The sequence below is a fragment of the Medicago sativa genome, chromosome 8 (genome assembly GCF_051527215.1).
Source record: "Medicago sativa cultivar Bolivia chromosome 8, Bolivia_mono, whole genome shotgun sequence".
NCBI lineage: Eukaryota > Viridiplantae > Streptophyta > Magnoliopsida > Fabales > Fabaceae > Medicago > Medicago sativa.
Genome location: NC_140756.1, coordinates 62,107,810 through 62,119,419, shown reverse-complemented (window position 1 = coordinate 62,119,419; position 11,610 = coordinate 62,107,810).

Below are 11,610 nucleotides of genomic sequence, written 5' to 3'. Positions count from 1 at the left end.
AAAAGCAACACTCAAAACAGCAAGATTTTATACATTTTGGGGCACGTTGATGTAGTATTTTTGCATCAAACAAGATAAGTATGTATAAATCGTCTCCTCAGGGACTAGTGCGATATCATCGACAATTCAACATCAAATATCATTCTAAGTATTAAGAGTACTTGTTTGTTTGTTTAAACTAAATGAACCAATTTGCAAATGATAAAATGGAGATTAATAAGGCGTTTAAACTTGTTAGGATTAGAGTTCCTTAATCAAGTATCACATATAACCTAATGATCATATATGGATTATAGCTTTCCTTTGATCTTATCACGTATCCGTCAACAACATCATTCGTGTCGAAACAATATCATGAGATCCCTTGTATCGTTCAATCGTTGATGTCTCAAACTATTGAATGATCCAAGAGTCGTTCTTATCATTCAATTGATGATTTCTCAATCTATTGAATGAGAAGTAAGCATTAAGTTTGGATACAAAAGTGATTATCAAAACATCCATTCCATGTCTAGAATCTATGTTTTGATAGATGATTATTCTAGGTCTAGATTCAAAAGCATTTTTCAATCACTAATAAATCAAACATGAAGATTAAAGTGCAAGAATAACATCAATATCAAATAAAATGCTAGAACCATATATTTATAGATCAAAAGATTACATGTTAACTTAGATCAAGTACCTCTATTGTCATGGAAGCCTTGCAAGAATGAATTGAAGAGGAAAGATTCATTACAAATTGTGATCTCTCAACAATAGAGGAAGAATCCACCTTTTATCACTCTCACTCTCTAAGATCTAGCCCTATTTCTCTCTCTAAGAATGTTTACAAATGAAAACTATGAAAAGCTAAGATCCAAAAACTAACTTCTTCATGAAAGGGGCAAGTGGCTATTTATAGAATTTTTGTGCTGCAGTGTAGTCGATGATTTTCGGGTGTCAATCCATTAATTGGTTTTGAACCTTCAATCGTTGGACTTTTCGATCTTTATTCGTGGGAAGGGAAAAGATGAATTAAAACCCTTTTTCAAAGACTTTGGATCCGGGGGTTGGTTTCGATAGAGGAAGGTGTTAAACACCCCTAACGACCACGGTACTCCGTGGGAACCTCTTTCCTAAACTTTATCTTGTGCTAAATTGTTTATTCATTTGAAAAATTATTGCTTAAAATCAGAGGGAGAAGAAGTATGATTTTGTTGTTTTTATTTGATTTGGAAGGATAAATCCTTTGCCTACATACCCTTAAAGAAAAGGGATCAAAACCCAATGTAGTTCATTCTTTAAAAAATATTTTTGGGTGGGTTAGGTTGATTTTATTTTATTTTTGAAAATAGTTTTAAGAAGGGTTGCGAGACCTCAAGGTATAGAAGAATGAAATGGGAGTGAGGTTGTTTCATTTTATTTAAGAAATTTAGTCTAAGTTCATTTAAGATCCATTTAGGAATTTGATTAAGAAAATAAAGGAAAAACATCTTGGATTTGGATCCAAGGTTTATTAAGAAAATATTTTTGTCTTTTTTGCTTATTTGATTTTTGAGATAAAAAAGATTTTTCTAAACTAACGGTAAGCTAGCGTAACGACGTGGAAAATAAAGCGAGCGTAAAGCGATAAAGTGATGTAGTGTCGGTGCTTGTGTCGGTGTGTGCAATTACTACAATATTACATTCCATCCTAGATACATTCTATGGCAAGAAATAAAATACTCAAAAAAATAAATTACATCAATACCTAAAATACACACTAAATTAATAACAATAATAAAACAAACAAAAAGCAAAAATAAAATGAATGACGAAAATAAAATATGCATGCAAAAATTCTAAACACAATTTAAACATAAGTAAACACAAATTAAATTGAGCACCACAATTAAAAATAAACAAGCAAACATTAGGAGAAAGTAATGAAAATAAGCAATTAAAACAAATTTTAAGGTTAGAAAGTTTAAAAGGATGGAGATATATTTTTAGGAATAAAAAGAGGCATTTAAATGCCAAAAGTGGTGTAGAAAATAATAAAAATGGAGAAGAAAATTAATAAAATTAAAATTGGCTCAGCAGGATTAAATCTGGACCACTTGATGCATCAAGGGGTCCAGATTTAATCACTAAAGGGCTCATCACAGCCACTAGATCAATCTAAAGGTTAAAAATAAAACAGAGAAAAAGAAAAGAATAAAAAACTGAGAACACAGCAGCCACTTTATCAAATTTGATCAATATCAAAGAGTGAATCCTCCCAAGAGCATCCTCAGGCGTTGGATCTAGGATCCAACGGCCTAGTCTTGAGGTCACATGGCCACACAATAAGCATCACACATAGAGTTCAAAACAAGAATGCACAGTAGCCATCAGATCATGGAACAGTCCAGATCTGATGGCTAGGAAATGAGGAACATGGTAGACAGCAAGAGAGAGGCGCGCGTGCTAACAGAATGAACATATATATATATATATATATATATATATATATATATATATATATATATATATATATATATAAGCACTTCAAACAAAAAAATCACACAAAACTTTTTCATTTCTCTCTCTAAGTTTAACTTAGAGAGAGAAGCTCTCACTTCTCTCTTCTTCTTCCCCAAAAAACCGGTGGCCGGAACCACCACCAACAAAGCTCCAGCGCGGCGGCCGACCACGCTTGGGTGGCGGCGGCGCTTTTTTTCAAAAATTTTTTTGGTGATTCAAATATCCTTTTTCGTTTTAAACACGAATCCTACCTTGGTTTTTCGAAGAGATGAGAGATGAAGTGTAGATCTAGCTTTAAAGTTTTGAAAATAATTTTTAGAAAGATGAAAGAATGACAACAACGAAGCAAGAGATGAGAGATTACCTCTGTTTAGATCGGAGAACAGCTGAGAATCGACGGGAAAACTTCAAGTACTAACCGCTTCTCATTTTTGCCTCACGAGTTTGGATATGTTATGGTCGATCTCGTGTTGTTGTGTTTGTGAGATTCGGCCTCAGCTTCTTTTTCTGTCACGTGTTGTTTGAAACGGTGCAGTGTAATGTTTGTGCCTGGCTCGGTTCCGATTTGCTTCGTATGAGTTTGGTTGTGTTGATTTGTGATAAGATCTGATGATTGTTAGTTACTGGAATTTTTTGGTGTATGAACATTCATGAAACGTTCATGTATTGTTCATGATTTTTGATTTTTTGTAAATTTTTGATCTGAAAAGGGATGAGAGAGAAAACGAAAAGTGTTTATGTGAGTTGATTGGGGACTGCCAAATTCTGACGCGTGAATAGTGACTGGTCCCTGATTGCAATAAATGACAGCCTATTTATAGTGTCCAAAATTAGGGTTGAGGGATAAATGGACTAAAGACAAAACTACCCCTAAAGAGTCTTGGAGAAAAAGAAATGGTTTTGGATGCCTTTTGGACCAATGACAAGATAACAAGTGGATCCCAAAGACTCTAACTATGACTTAAAATAACAATTGGAATAAAAAATAAAAAGTAAAGAAATTAGGAAGAAAAGCATGGTCACTCACGTGACCGTTAAGAAAAATATAAAAAAGAAAAAGATTAAAATAAAAAAATAAAAAAAATAAAAAAAGAAATAGATGAAAAACAACGATGAAATAAAATAATAATAATAACAATAACGACTAAAATTAAAATTAAATAAAACTGCCCCATTCGGTAACCAAAATGAGGTATTTTAAAATACCTCTCTGCCGAAATTTCATCTGAGACGACGAAATTACTCGGCGTTTTAAATACGAATAAAAACTTCAAAACAGAGAAAGATGGTCAAAATTTGGGGTATGACATGCAGCAACTCGCCTCGCGAGCAACATCACTCGCCGTTGCGAGTTGATGTTTCTTCACCATTAAGTCTTTGCCACGTCACCTTTGGGAGTTGAAACCGCCCTAGCTCGCCGTTGCGAGTTGAATTGCTCGCCATTGCGAGAAAAACGATGATCCTGCCTCTGCCAATCCCTTGCTACTCGCCACTGCGAGTTGATGTGCTCGTTGTTGCGAGCTCTTGTGTTCGCCACTGCGAGTGGGATGCGAGCAAACACTGCTTCCTGTTCCAGCCAACTCGCCACTGCGAGCTGATTGCTCGCCACTGCGAGTAAATGCTTGCTTCTGCCTCTTTTGCACTTTTTCTTGGTTTTCTTCTTTTCTTAGTGTCTTGCAGTAAATTCCTGCACAATTGGGTATAAGTAAGATATATAAAGCGTAATAGGGTAATTAACACTTATCTCTCGGCTTTTCCCTCAATAACTTGCAAAGCAAGAAACAAAAGTGCCTAAAATACAACATGAATTTAACACTTCTTGGCACTTATCAAACTCTCCCCAACTTAACTCTTTGTTTGTCCTCAAACAAAAGATTGAGAATCAAACAAGTTACTAGGACAAGACACAAGTACTAAAGGCTTTGAAAACTTTTTCAGATGAATGATTCAAAGTGAATGCGCGGGCAAGTCTCAATTTCCAACTGATCTAGAATTCTACTACTAAGATGAAATGAATCCTATGCACAAAGTTCATGTCAACTAGTTCAAGCCAATAATACATTCATTCACGAACCACACCTAACACACTTCTTTGTAAGTAAATAAACAATTGAAATCCAATGAGTGAGGGTTATGAACACACATCCGGCAATCAAGTTAACATTCCAATCAAGTTATGTGTCCATCCAAATATCATTTCAAAAGGCACAAAAACATGGATCAAAAGGTCGTTAAAGGTTGTAACTTGGCTTGGCTACAAAAGAAAGGACATTTGTGGGTCAATTGAATTTAAATGGCCAAGCATAAGGGAATATTCCTTCTATTCACATTCAAAAGATAAATTTACAAAATTCCCTTTAATTCTAAACAAACCCTAGGTGTTTACACATGATACACCTTGATCTTGACAACTTATTCTATTTTTCGATTTTTTTTTCTTTTCTTTTCTTTTTCATCATGTACACATTTCTTTCTTTTTGTCTTTAAAAACGATGTTGCCTTGACCAAAAATGAAATTACACCAATTTACTTGACAATTGATTTACATCTACCTTTTCTCCCCAACTTGAATAAAGACATACCCTATTTGAATGTTCCCCTACTTTATGGCAAAAGGGACAAATAAACAATGAAGGTTTTAGGGTTCAACAATTAAAAACATTTCAGAGTCCTAAAGTGCGTCAAGAATGAACTGGATTTGAAAAATTTAAGGGCAAGTTCATCAAGCATTGTGCTTATGACTTGACAGTTCATAATTGAGGACTCCGATTCATTTGGCTTAAGTGGGTTAACAAATACTCGCTCTTCTCACAAGGTAGGCTATTTGTGGTCAAGTATGTTTCACTCTTTATCAAAAATGTGCCTTGATCATTTCCATGCCTTCACACAATTCAAAACAATTATTAGATTTAACATAAAACGACCGAGTTAAACAATGACTGCCGGTCTCCTTGCATATAGTACAATACATTTGAAGTTTCCTCACTTTTTGGCTAGAACTAAGTGGTTCACATACAAATACATTATCGCGGAGAACTAAATGAAATGAAATTTGCACAAAGTACTCGTTTCATATTTGAGTAAAAACCTAGAAAAACTGGAAACTTGTACTTTGGCTTTGCGCTTTAACCACAACTATTTATCATTACCAATCATCTGAGATTTGCTCAATCTTTGGCTATCTTTCAAGCACTTTGAATTATGAAGCTTTGAGCATTTTTCTTTGAAATTCAAGCAAGAGTAGCAATACAAAATGGAATCTCCACATTTTCAAAATATCTTTCAAAATGAAGTACTTGACATTAAACTACAAGTGCTAAACACATTATTTAAATAACACAATACAACAATTAACAATACGAACACAAAGTACTTAATTAAAAACGATTGTTCAAAGCACGTCGCAATACAACAAAACACAATACGATTGTATCAAAGTACTTAAACAAACTGAGTCATTAGTGCAAAATTAAAACAAGCATTGTTCAAGATTAACATGAGAGAAAGCAACTAAAAGATAAGGAGGACAGCAAGAATTGACTGAAAGCTTGATAAAATATCACTCAATAAGGACGAGCTTTCAAGTCTTTTCTTCCTCCTCAAGACTGCATGTCATCATCCGAGCCATCATGGGTTGATGTAGCACTCGGTATATTTGCTGGATCATCTCGATCATCCCATTCCTCATTGCCATCAGCACCAACATCCTCAGCCATGTTCTCATTCTCATCCTGACCTGCATAAAACTCACCCCCTCCATAAGGACCTGGCTGTTGAGGCAAAATCCCTAATTAATTTTAAAGATAATAAACCAATATGATTAAAGAATTAATGGACTTTGATTAATTTCTTGGTATTTAACTTGTGCTCTTGAGTGTTATAACTAAGACAGGAACAAGGTTTAATTCATACCAAGAATCAAGAAATCAAAGGACATTTGAATTCATGATCTAAAACTGAGGTCAGAAAGTTAGATCAGAATGTTGCTTGAAGATCAGAATGTTCAAGCAGAGATCAGAAGGTTGTTCTTACACAAGCCAAGAATCTCAAGAATATTGATCAAGGTCATGCAAGGCACATGTGACATGGATATATGTTCAGGAAAGTACATTTGCATGGATCAATCAAGCAATAAAGGCATATACAAGGATTATGTCAAAAAGGATACTCAATGTTCATTTAAGACTATGAACATTGATGTACTAGGAATATTCCACAAGAGAATATCATCTTAGATGTTAATAACACTGCTCTTCATTATGTTTCACTATTAGGATTTGATTACATCAAATGGTAGTCTTACAAATCATCCTAAGTGAAACAAAATGGAACATTCTGATGGTCAGAATGTTCAGCTCAGCACATGCTTACCTCATGAACAGTACAGTAGGTGAAAAGCAAAAAGCCAAAGCAAAGCCAATCTGTCTTGCTCAATGAGAGACAGACACGCATGAGAGTTGGTACAGTACAAGGACCACACAATCTCTCAAAGCATGTGTATGAAGATGCAGAATCCCACTATATCCTCCTGCACCAAGTTCCAAGGCAGATATGGGAAATGAACTTTCTGAAGTATGAAGAAAAGTCCATACTTTGGTTATTGCCCAGAAATTCATATGAAAAGCATATGACAAGCCCAAAACTTCATATGTTCATTCATACATAATGAACCCAGATGAAGAACATGATGAACCCAGATGAAGATCATCATGAACGCAACAACATTCTGATGTTCATCAGAGATCAGAATGTTTGCCCAGAATTTCAAGTAAAAGCTTGTGGGACCCAGGACACATGGCATAACACCATTGGACACCCTACAACGGCTATATGAGCCCAAAGACTCTATAAATACAGTTCAAAGGCTCAGCATTACTTGCACCATTGCAAAGCATACAAGAAAACAACTTGAATTTGTTTGAAGCTCTTGCAATTCAATTGATCATCACTGAATGCTCTTTTCTACCTTCTTTGAAGTGTAAATCAATTTTCTCTGTTATCTCTTTTATAGATAACTTCTTCTTCCTCCTCTTCTGTTTGATTCACAAACATTCAACCTCCATACAAATTGTAACAAAGTCTCATCTAGCTTTAGGGGTACTAAAGTGTTAGTTTGAGCAAGGGTTGTAAAAGTCTAAGTGGTTAACTCAGCAAGAAGGTGCAAGCCTGCTGAGGCTTAGAGAATACAGGGTTGTAATTGTTCAGGTGAACAAAGATTGTAAGGTGCAGGACTTGAGAGGTTATCTCAAGCATCATAGTGGAAACTCTCACAAGATTGTGAGGAGTGGACTAGCCCACATTGGGTGAACCACTATAACTCTTTGTGTGTTCTTTCTCTTTTCCTTATACTCTTTTAATTACAGTATACACAACACACACTTGCACACTTAAATTATTAAACTGTTTATGTGTATGAACTTCAGAACGTTCTGAAGTCAGAAAGTTAAACTAACTATTCCAAGTAAACTACTTGAGAATCACTTTTAAAGTTTCAGGATAATTTTTAAAGGGTCACAATTCAAACCCCCCTTCCTTGTGACTATTTTATCTACTTCACTGGCATGTCCTCAGGCATATTCACATAAGACTGGAATGCATGTGGGGTCATGAACTGAGCCATCACCTCCAGTGGATACCCTGCCTGTTGCTGCATCACGTACTGTGACTGTTGGAAGTGTGTGTTTGCACGGTTGGTGGCTGCCAACATGTTCCAAGTGTGCATGTTGCTTTGATGCTGCCACTGAGCATAGCTTGCAAAGTCAAAGGCATCGGTGGGTTGCTCAGAGTGTGAGGGAGGTGCCCTAGAGGATGATGCTTGTTTCCCCTTACCCTTGTTTTTCTTAGTTTCACCCATGATGAAGCGGGTGATGAAAGCATCATTGATTGTGTTTCGAATTTTCTCATGAACCGCTGTGGGAAGTCTCATGCCTGATCCCTTGATGAGGCCCATGATTAGGCCAGGGAAAAAAAGACGGCTCTCTCCCCGGCAACGGCGCCATTTTGATGTAGTATTTTTGCATCAAACAAGATAAGTATGTATAAATCGTCTCCTCAGGGACTAGTGCGATATCATCGACAATTCAACATCAAATATCATTCTAAGTATTAAGAGTACTTGTTTGTTTGTTTAAACTAAATGAACCAATTTGCAAATGATAAAATTGAGATTAATAAGGCGTTTAAACTTGTTAGGTTTAGAGTTCCTTAATCAAGTATCACATATAACCTAATGATCATATATGGATTATAGCTTTCCTTTGATCTTATCACGTATCCCTCAACAACATCATTCGTGTCGAAACAATATCATGAGATCCCTTGTATCGTTCAATCGTTGATGTCTCAAACTATTGAATGATCCTAGAGTCGTTCTTATCATTCAATTGATGATTTCTCAATCTATTGAATGATAAGTAAGCATTAAGTTTGGATACAAAGGTGATTATCAAAACATCCATTCCATGTCTAGAATCTATGTTTTGATAGATGATTATTCTAGGTCTAGATTCAAAAGCATTTTTCAATCACTAATAAATCAAACATGAAGATTAAAGTGCAAGAATAACATCAATATCAAATAAAATGCTAGAACCATATATTTATAGATCAAAAGATTACATGTTAACTTAGATCAAGTACCTCTAATCCCAACAATAGGAGATTTAGCTACTCATTGTCATGGAAGCCTTGCAAGAATGAATTGAAGAGGAAAGATTCATTACAAATTGTGATCTCTCAACAATAGAGGGAGAATCCACCTTTTATCACTCTCATTCTCTAAGATCTAGCCCTATTTCTCTCTCTAAGAATGTTTACAAATGAAAACTATGAAAAGCTAAGATCCAAAAACTAACTTCTTCATGAAAGGGGCAAGTGGCTATTTATAGAATTTCTGTGCTGCAGCAACTCGCCTCGTGAGCAACATCACTCGCCGTTGCGAGTTGATGTTTCTTCACCATTAAGTCTTTGCCACGTCACCTCTGGGAATTGAAACCGCCCTAGCTCGCCGTTGCGAGTTGAATTGCTCGCCATTGCGAGCAAAACCATGCTCCTGCCTCTGCCAATCCCTTGCTACTCGCCACTGCGAGTTGATGTGCTCGTTGTTGCGAGCTCTTGTGTTCGCCACTGCGAGTGGGATGCGAGCAAACACTGCTTCCTGTTCGAGCCAACTCGCCACTGCGAGCTGATTGCTCGCCACTGCGAGTAAATGCTTGCTTCTGCCTCTTTTGCACTTTTTCTTAGTTTTCTTCTTTTCTTAGTGTCTTGCAGTAAATTCCTGCACAATTGGGTATAGTAAGATATATAAAGCGTAATAGGATAATTAACACTTATCTCTCGGCTTTTCCCTCAATAACTTGCAAAGCAAGAAACAAAAGTGCCTAAAATACAACATGAATTTAACACTTCTTGGCACTTACCACACGTCAAAAAAATTAAGATCTGGCTCATTTTGGGGCATTCCATCAAAACCATCAGGCAATAACATATACTTACATGCCTCCATCCGCATATCAAGTGATAAAATTACTAACTGACCGACAGTAACAATTTTCAATTCATTCATATGGCAATTTAAGCTATGACGTGCTAACCAGTTAATACTACCATTCACAAATGGTCAAACATGAACGCCTTTTTGTAGAATTGGAAAATCAGGGCAAACAAGAGTCTTTTTCCAACAACTTTCACCCATGCAATGAACTCTCCTGTCCCATTTCTCTGTTGTAGGATCCAAAAACACAGCCACCAACTAGCATAAAGTAAACAGAGAAATTAATTCACATAAATTAAATGTATATGTCAAAACTAACGAATTGTATCACTTTTTCACAATACTAATGTGCAATGATAATTCATTTTTATGTTCTATTTTGTGTTCCACTTTTTACATAATCCAAATAATCAAACACTAAGGCAGTACATAATACAAACCAATAATCTTCTAGTAGAGAAAAATCCAAACCAATACTTATACAAGATAAATCCAAACCAGACAATCAACTTCATCTTTAACCATACACAAATCAGTGGTTAGCAAATCAACAAATAAGTTTAATCCATCAATATCAGAGTTATTATGTTTTAAGAAATGTTCAAGGTTAATACAAGATTCTTTTAAACTTCCAATTTCTAAAGACTTTAATTTTTGAAAAATAAATAGAAAGACAAAAATATCTTGATATATTTTAAATTAAATCAAATAAGGAATGAAGACTTGAACTAATAAAATAGAAGTTCACACTTTATATGTTTTATGAGTGTTAGATTGGTATTTATGGATAATTAATTGACTCACATTCATAAATGAAGTCTTTATTCCTTTGTCCTTAAATATTTTTTAATTGTTTATTTTTAATTTTTTTAAGAACTTTCTTAATTCCTCTTTAAGCAATAGCAACTATGAAATTAGTTACTTAATTAATACATATAAACCATGTAGTAAAATTATTTTACAGAATCTACACAACCAATCTATCAACGCGTTTTACTTTAATTATATTTTTAACCTCTTGAAAGTCAACTATTACCCCTATTAAGTAGTTGATTTTTCTTAAATGTTTGTGTAAACTAATTCATCCGTCTTTAAAAAAAATACTCATTACGTATTTCACTTTTATTGAGAAAAGTTGGTAGTGTAGTTAATGTATCTATTTTATGTAAAGATGTACCTAACATACTTTTTGTGAATATGTGTGCGCGTGCGTGCGTGGGTGTATGTATGTGTGTATGTGTATGTGTGTGTTTGTGTGTGTGTGTGTGTGTATATATATAGTCAATTTTATCAAGAAGTCAAATTTATTAAATCAATTACAAAGTTACATGTAGGCATATTTTGTATAACACTTTGTCAAAATTAAATTCATAAAAAAATCCTAAATAACGAGTAATTGAAATGTTACTAACCTTATATGTATCAGTTGAAACATCATAGCCTAATCCACGATGAACCCAAGACAACATCATTTTACTATGTCGTGGAGGTATGATCATCAAATTCAAATCTGGCGAGTCCACAGATGTTAACCGTAGTGCAAGGTTCCAAAATCGAGCATAGATATATTTCTTTCGTTTATGATATTTTATACCCATTAAAAAAACTAGTCCGTTGATAGAGCCGACCAC